Source organism: Phoenix dactylifera, chromosome 2, assembly GCF_009389715.1.
Source record: "Phoenix dactylifera cultivar Barhee BC4 chromosome 2, palm_55x_up_171113_PBpolish2nd_filt_p, whole genome shotgun sequence".
NCBI classification, from domain to species: domain Eukaryota; kingdom Viridiplantae; phylum Streptophyta; class Magnoliopsida; order Arecales; family Arecaceae; genus Phoenix; species Phoenix dactylifera.
Window position 1 is genome coordinate 15,541,464 of NC_052393.1, and position 8,903 is coordinate 15,550,366.

At 36.6% G+C, this 8,903-nt stretch overlaps 1 pseudogene; it reads right to left on the bottom strand.

Moving 5' to 3' along the window:
* Nucleotides 1-771: 771 nt before the first annotated feature.
* Nucleotides 772-8,297, bottom strand: LOC103695959 (annotated as a pseudogene).
* Between the last annotated feature and the right edge of the window lie 606 nt (nucleotides 8,298-8,903).

Below are 8,903 nucleotides of genomic sequence, written 5' to 3' on the forward strand. Positions count from 1 at the left end.
ATCCTATTACAACTGTACAGAAAACCAACTTAACCAGCCATGTGTCCTTCAACTGTGTGACAATGTTGATTCTTCTAAAATTCCCCCTCAAGATGAATATATCTTGAGGTAAATAAAATCCACTTTCAGTGGTCAAAGGATTGTAAGAATCCAATACGTAATCAGTCCCCACACTTGCAATCCATATCAACAAAGATTGAATCATATGCCATTGACTCAAAAAAGCTATACTTCATGTCACAAACAAGGTAAATGGGTGGTCCATGAAGCTCTTACAACAAATCTTTATGGGCTGTACCCACATCCGACGTGTGTAAGTTGCTGGTGTACCAAAAAAAAAAAAAAAAAAACTCCTACAACAAATGAGAAAATTAAACCATATCCATTGTTTTCAACTCCCTACTATTGTCATCTTAAAATCGAATATAACTAGAAAAAAATTTCCATAGGTCAGTACGACACTTAATACTCCCTTCAGGATAAGGCTCATATATTGATCAAATATGAGACAGTAATGGCAGGAGGTTTACCTAGCACGACCGGTGCTCTGGTTACCAACCACCTCAGCTGAGAAGCTTTTGAACTTGTAATTGGTAATGGACAGAAGGAAAATAGAATTGCTTCTCTGCAATTTAGTGCTTGATTTCGGAGTTTCTCAAGAGGTAAGCCTTGTCACCGTTTTACAGAGTTTCTCAAATAGACCCCTCAATGGTGAGAGTCTCATGCACTGGGCTACCTTCTTGTAGGGTTTGTCAAAGAGAGTTGCTTCAGCTTGGTTATCCACTTGCAGTAGCATCATATATTATATATACATTAACTGCTTCAGGTTATTTCAGTTCCTACTATAGACTGCAATGATAGATGCATAAAAATCATGAAAGATAGCTAGTATTGATATTGAGTTGGATGGGGCAAAGTTATTCTTTAAAAGTCATTGAATTATTGTTTACTAGCATAGGACTTATTCAACAATGACTAGTTTTGTTTGATGAGATGGAGAAACAAAGAGTTGATATAACATGACCTGCTCCTATTCCTTCATTGGCAAACAGAACCTCAAAGAAGCTCAGCCAGCACCGATGATGCAAACCTCTCTATCGACTCAGATGCTTTCACATGCTCAGAATCGGAATGACCCTCTGAAACAAACAAGCGGATGCCAACTGGAAGGCACATTTATCCAGAGTAGACCTTTCATGGTTACAATGAAAACTGGATCCTCTTTCAAGACCTGTAACGGAAAAGGATTATCAGGACTAATGCTTTACGATACTGCACAATCCAATATCTTCTTGGCAATAGTGTCATCCATTGGCTTACCCTATTGGCAATAGTGTCAAGAAGCTGCAAGTCACTCCTTGCTGAAACTCCTGATTTTTTTTTTACATTTTAGAAACACAATAAGTGATAAAGGATGGCCAGTGATTGTCAGTCCTGGTACATCTGCCAAGCCTGCACTTCCCCAAGATGAAACAAAAAGGACAGAAGGTTAGATTTAGACTTTGAAGTCCAGCAAGATTTTGTTCAGCATACATCACATAAAATAGAAGGTGATTCTTCATATTATAATTATTTAGTTTACTATTCTTAGATCCAAATAACTATCAGAATCTTGTATTTTGATCAGACTGGAAAATCCAGTAGCATTTCCATGAGTGATCAAGCAACAATAAGAAACAGCAATAATTCTCCATAGTAAAGCATGCATTTAGCAGGATATTACTTCACGGATGATAAAGTAAATTTGTAAATAGATTTATTTCTATTGCAACATTCTGCCCTCAATTTACTTTGTTTGCATCAATCAGGGAATCAGGTTGCAAGTTTGTCAGCCATATGATAATGAGAAGGTATATGTTGAAGCCTAATTTCATTCAACTAATTAGTTCACGGTGAAAGTTAAGCAATCTCTTGAGCACCTTCTTTAAAGAAACTACTTAGCTGATTGCTTAAGGGTTGGTGGCATGGGGAATGCGGTGCCAAAAGAGGTGAAAAAACAAGAAAAAGACAAAAAAGGAGGTCAAGATGGCCCTTTTTTTAATTAAAACTAGACTTGATGGATCTTCCGCTGACTTGTGCTAGGTGCTGGCACAAGCGTGGAAAGGGCTGGTACTTGAAACCTTGGTGCTAAATCAGTAGAGTCCAAGCATATAGGGCAATATCCAAATCTATGCTGAATTCTCTGTACACTATATATCCAAATCCATGAAAAGAAGGAATTATGGTGGAAGAGTTGGTTAAAGAAGAGAATGCCGCGATTGCTTTGCTACCTTACATTTTTGTATTACAAACTTTTAGCTCTTAGTAAGCTTCGAACGAGTTTGGTATCCAACAAATTAATAGTTGGTCCATCTTTAAATAGGGCATTGGATTACATCCAAGAAATCAACTTCTACATTGAACACTTGATTGAGTGTTGAATGGATCAAGAACATAGATTTTTTGATGCTTGAGCATGTTCTACAAATATCTTTTTGTAAGCTTATAATGTAGTTTCATCAATGAGCGCAGTGTACATTTCTTACCTTGTAAGATGAAAATACTAAAACCGGTTCTGGTCAATATCAGACTGTATTAAAGAAAGTACATTCTAGTTCAAGAAGAACCAGTCACCAGACAATTTGGGACAGTTGCAGTAGTATGTTCATATGATTCTCCAAAAAATAAACCAGAGGTAGCACTTATATAACTTAGTATCTTGTCTAACAGCTTTTTACACAAGAACACACCTTTCTGTAATAAAGAGATATTGTTTCTGAGTGTTTCAAGGACAGATGGATTCTCCTCCCAGTAATCAACTGTAGTAATTTCTGCACTTGCAAGATAGAGAGGCAAAGATGCAGAAAATACATAACCAGAGCTACTGAGATGCTGCAAGAACAAAACTCTGGATTAGAGCTACGCCTACATGATAGTGTATAACAGAAGTTCAATGCTCCAAAATCACTACAGATTAGCTTCCGGTAACTGATCAAACCATCAATTTAACTTGTTCACACCTCATGATCAACAACTCTGACACTTTCAGTACAAAAGCCTCCATTAGTTGCCCAGGCATTCCCAGAGCAGCAGTTATTTTATCAATTTTCTCAATTTGCATTGATGAACCAGATTCAGAATGCAAAGAAATGGATATGAAGGAAGCAAGACAGATAGGACTGAATCCTAAGACCTACTGGAACCCCACAAAGATTCAGCAAGACCTCTCCCTTATCTTCCAAGCACATCAAAGGAATGGCTTTCATCCACCACAAGCCAGAAGTGGTATTCTCTTTCACCTTCACAATCTCATCCAAGGGTGCAATTTGATCAGAATTCTGCTGTAATTCAAAAGCCCAACATTATCCTTGAAGCAAGAAAAGGGACTCTAACTGGCAAAAATTTTATTATCAATGAATAAATTGTCAAGACTTGCAACTTATGACAGGGAAATGGACAGAATGCCAAACTAAAAATTCTTTACACCCTCTTTATCAAGTTCCGTGCCAAACAGATTTCAGAATTATAAGTTAGAAGGGGTAAATATACAGCCTTTGACTGCAACAATTCAGTCTAGTCAGGCACTAGAATTTGCACTTGTAAGGTGAATTGTGGTGGACATTAGTGAATCAAATTCCACAAACCATAAATTCCTTATGTTACAGTACAAATTGTGATCAGTATACATCAATGAACGTTTTAATTTAAAAGAGAAGTCCATATTAACATTTTAGGAAGAGAATGAGTAAAGAAAACAATGATACGCCAGTTAAGCCCAAAAAAAACCTCGAGATGGCATGAAAGAACTATGTCTTTCACTTTGTTACTCAAATTTGTGATGAATAACTATTAATTCTGAGTTGTGGTGGATGTTGAGAAAATCAGGAAACATGGACAAGTTCGAGGACTATTATATTCTGATACATAAATAACAAACAACTTTATTTCTTACATAATTGCCATTAAAAAAAGAGGTGAAGAATATATACTATGAAGCATGGTACGCCGTACTAGCCCGAACTAGGCGGTACAGGACGTGCTGTACCTGGTATAGGTGGCATACCGATACTCGGCACGCCAAAAAATTTCGTACTATACCGTACCGACACTGTGCTAATGTGGCACCAGTATGGGATACGGTACAGAGACGACGAACCTTGCTATGAAGTATGAGTATATAATGGCATGTGAAGAAAATTTGATTGCCATTGACAAGGCAAAAAGGCTTTAGCCAGATACCAAAGTGGAGTGTCAACAATCTTGCCAGCCCATTACATCAGCCTTGATGGATGGCTGTGACATAGTGCCTACACAAAGACATTTACAGGGCATACAATCTACATAGACAGCTCTCACAACATTCATGTCACCTTCTGTATAAAATAAATGCAATATCTCAACATCGGATATGAAAATGATGGAGAGAATTTTTCTGGTAATACTGAACTAATTCAAACCTTTGTTTAACTGCACACTCTGTACTTCTTATTCATTACAAATATTTAATGCTGATTACAACTTTTTGAATTTTTTACACATAAAAACACCTTTTACTGATTTACTTGGCAACAAGGATGAACTTCATTAAACTATAATTTGCACTTTCTTCAGTTTACACAAATACTTAATATCCCAATATTTACCACAACTAAAGATGGTGAAATTTCAAGTAAACTAATTGAATTGTGCATGTTTAACAACTTTTTGGCCAAGAATGGAGCACAGTCTAAATAATAAGAAGGCTTGATTAATTCACCAGAAGAATAATGAAATCACCATATGCACCTGGTATAAAGAGTCAACAACAATATAGCATTGTATCTTTTCTTCTCACTTATTTCCACGAGTCATTTCATCCAAAGTGCTCTCCAGTGATGCGATATCATTGTGCTTAAAATAAACAAGAGTACTGCTTGATAAGAAAGTCCAATGTTCACTCCCCAGCGAACACCCTCATCACTGTAAAATCAACAATAACATTTTATATGTTGCTTAAGTAAAAATAAGCATTCTTTGAACATTAATATTGTATACATAATTTCTTGTGGCACTATATTGGCTAGCTAGGAAAAAAAGAACTGCTATTAGAACGAAATTCAGATTTTACAAAGCAGGCTAAAATAAGCAGTGCAGCATGCTTCAAAATAACAGAGTATATTCCTAGGAAAAGATTCATCATGTCAGAATTTGTGTAGTCCTAAACATCGGAAAAATAAAGAGGATCATATTTCGTCTGAATGAAAAATATTGTATTACTTTAAATTCTGTACCACTTCAAAATTTGAATCTTAAATTCTGAAAAATCACAAGATCATTTCTCCTAAAATTTTAGAAAGAACCAAAACAATAAATACATTGCAGCAAACCCAGGCATACCATACAAACAACAGAGCATTCACCCATATTGCTGTGCTGAACAACACTAGCAACTGTCAGGGCAATCTAACTCATGAGAAGGGGCAAAATTATGCATCTTTTTTAATTCTTCAACTTTTATTACAGCCTACTTGTCTCCTTCAGCACCATCACAAGAAGGAGGAAAATACAAAACATAGTTATTTCTAAGTCTAAAATAAAATATTATCCCTGCAAGAAAGCAACCTAAAGCTTGTAATCGCCAAGATAAAGGAAGCATGCCTCTCAGAATGCATGTTCTTCTCACTGTTATATCCACTGAATTTTTTGTTAACTAGGAGATGGACCTGAATCCATGAAACCCCTTGTACTAGTGTCTTGGTGTTCCCAGTTGGGTGAGTCCAAATTGTTAAGGTTTGGGTGTGAAATAGGAGCAGAGAATGTCAAATGAATGTTCAACGTAGAGAAGAGCGTAATAAATGGATATTCAGTGCAGCACCAACCAAGGACAACTGAGGGAAACAATATGAGATGGTTTTGATCGATAACATTTCATTATTTTCCACTAATATTAAGCTAGAACTGTGACGATTGCAATACGATCCATGATATGGACTCAAGAAAGAAATCGACATCCAACAACCAATGTTCTAAAATTTGCAACCGTAAGCAAATTGATACAAAGGCATCTTGCAGTGGACATTTCAATAACTCAAAAGGAGCAGTTTAAGCATGGTATTAAATCTCAAAGGGGCAAATTTATTCACCTCTCCAAAGTAGGAGGTTGAGCTAGCATTTCCTCTGTGATAGGTGGGTGAAGAGATTGGGACCCATTCTCCTCACAAAGTTCATCTATTTCCTGCAGTTTGTGACATAAGAAATTTATTATAATATCAAATTCACAACCAAAGGGGTCAATCCAAAGCCACTTTTTAACAATAGATAGCGACATATTCAAGAGGGAAACTTAAAGGGGAACCAAGAACATACATCAATTTGATTAATTTACACTTACCAAAGTAATAACATATCTTCTCAGTCAGTGGTTTCTCGGGGGCCTTGTAGCTCTTTCTTGTAAGCTGGAACAATATCACTGCACACAGGAGCACTTCAACAACCAGGCGCCGGTGCCCTTCAATCACAAAAACGCCAACATAAACTCAGTTCAGAACGACTTCTTCCCCTCTTAGGATAATTATCAATCACAAGAAAGTCAAAATTCTTCATCATTTTAGAAACTATTGAACCCACCATACAATATGGACCCTGAAAACAACTACCCTGGCAAGCGGAGCATCAAATGCAACTCGAATATACCGAACAGTTCACAATTTTATGCCACCAGGTGGAAACCAAATTACTTGGCTACATCTATCAACACTAAATTAAGCAGCAAGTTCATTAGGAAAGGTATCAATAGACCAACCGTATCCATGATTCCCAAACAGAGTTCTACATTACGACGGAAAAAAAGGCAGCATCTTTATTCCCTAAGAATCACATAAATCTAGCTACCTTTCAAGACCAAATGATTCGAGAGCAAGGACAATGCGATAAGAAGAAACACAAAACCCAAAATTTCAGCAATGGCGAGAGAAAAAAAAAAAGGAATCCGGCTAAAACGTAAATTGAAATTCCAAAACTAAAAGACAGGACAAAGACAGGCGGAGAGAGGGCGGAAATGCTCACCTACAAAACCCTGGCCCACACTGAATCGCCTGGGATTTGTCCTCTGGAATCTATACTAAACCAGAGCAAGCATATACACGCACATATACACGGAGAGATTCAAACAGAATCCATGGGAAGGGGGTTCGTCGTTTAAGAGCCAGTCGATGCTCAATATTTTTCAATTCAAGGGGTCAATAATTTGGTTGGCTATTGCTGATTTCAGGTAACTTACCAACAAAACAAAAGAAAATAAAGGAAAAATTAAGATTCGGAAGAACAATCGTCAGAACTGCACTTGTTGGCGAATACAAGAATGCAATGGGTTTAAGCCAGCCCATCGTACCAAACGAGACCACCCACTAAAGGCATGTTTGGCCGAGCCGGTAGAGCTTTTTAGAGTTTTTATAAAAAAATTATTTACTCTTCAGTCACCATATTTATAAAATACTATAAAATTTTGATATATATTTAAAAAATAAATAAAAAAATATTTTTGGTATGGCATAGTATTATACAACATGAGCATAATAAAATATAATATATATTAAAATATAAATATATATAATATAATATAATATTATTGCAATATAATATAATATTATTATAATATAGTAATATAATATTGTATACTACAATATAATAATATAATATAATTTGATATTATATAACATGAGATATCAATATATTATAATATAATATAATTATAATATAATATAATTTTTATAGTATAATATAATAATAAAGATATAAAATATTATAATTATTCTCATTATATATTAATAAATATATAAAAATATTTTTTATAATTATACTATTTTATCATAGATGATTTGGTTTAAAAAGAAAAAAAATTTATAAATCAAAACAGTTTCCGACGAATGCTAAATATGCTTTTCCGAAAGCTCCATTTTGGAGTTTCTCTCAAGAAGTTGTTTTAACTTTCTGGCAAAGCTAAAATAATTTTTTGATTTTTCTACCAAATAATTTGATTATTTTACCAAAGCTAAACCTAAAATATTAAGTACTTTTGGAGAGTAAGAGAATATTTTCTGACCCACCAAAACTCTGCTAAACGGATTTAAGGGGTCGGTAAGCTCAATGGAGGCCAGGCCTGGCGCAAACCTAATATAGGGCCCGATCCGTTTCCTGCACTGATTTCACAGCATAGCCTCCTACCTACACCTAAGCCTGATTCTTCCAGGCCCGGCCTTATGTCTTCTTGGGCTTACCAGGCCCACCGAAATCCCTACCTGCCACGACGTCCCCACCTCAAACATGCGCCGGGGGTGCATCTTTCTCGAGAAAAGAAGGATTCACGTTCCTTCCCGCGAATCCACCGTTGGATCACCAGCTGCTCGCTTTGAGATCTGTTCCGACGGATGACTGACCGGTTCGGAATGCTTTGAGAGCTGTGCGGCGGGTGATCCAACGGTGGTTTCGCGCAAAGAAAGGTACAACCCGGTCCCACTCAAACATTCAGCAAGTTCCACACGACTCCGTGTCTCCTTATAATCAAAAACCTCTGCGATCTTGCCCTGCTCTCGGAACCACCAGACTTCCACCAGTACAAACGAAGAAGCATTATTCTATGTTGCACCCTTTAGAAGCCATTGAAGCCCTGCTTTCCTTCCTGATCTCACTTTATCTGCGGCATCTGGAACCTATTTTCTCTTGCCTGAAGAAAGAAGCACTATGGCAGCTCTCCTTTCTCTTGAACTAACTTCCCACTTCACTTGCTTTAATGAAAAGTTCTTTTTGTGACCACCACCATAAGCTTATCAAGCTGAAGCCACTGCCAGGCTCATGCAATGACTAGTTATCCAGAATGGCAATGCCTTTAATATGATCACCAGAAATTGCAGTTGTTTTTTTGGGAGAAAGGCTTTCCTCGGAGCTTC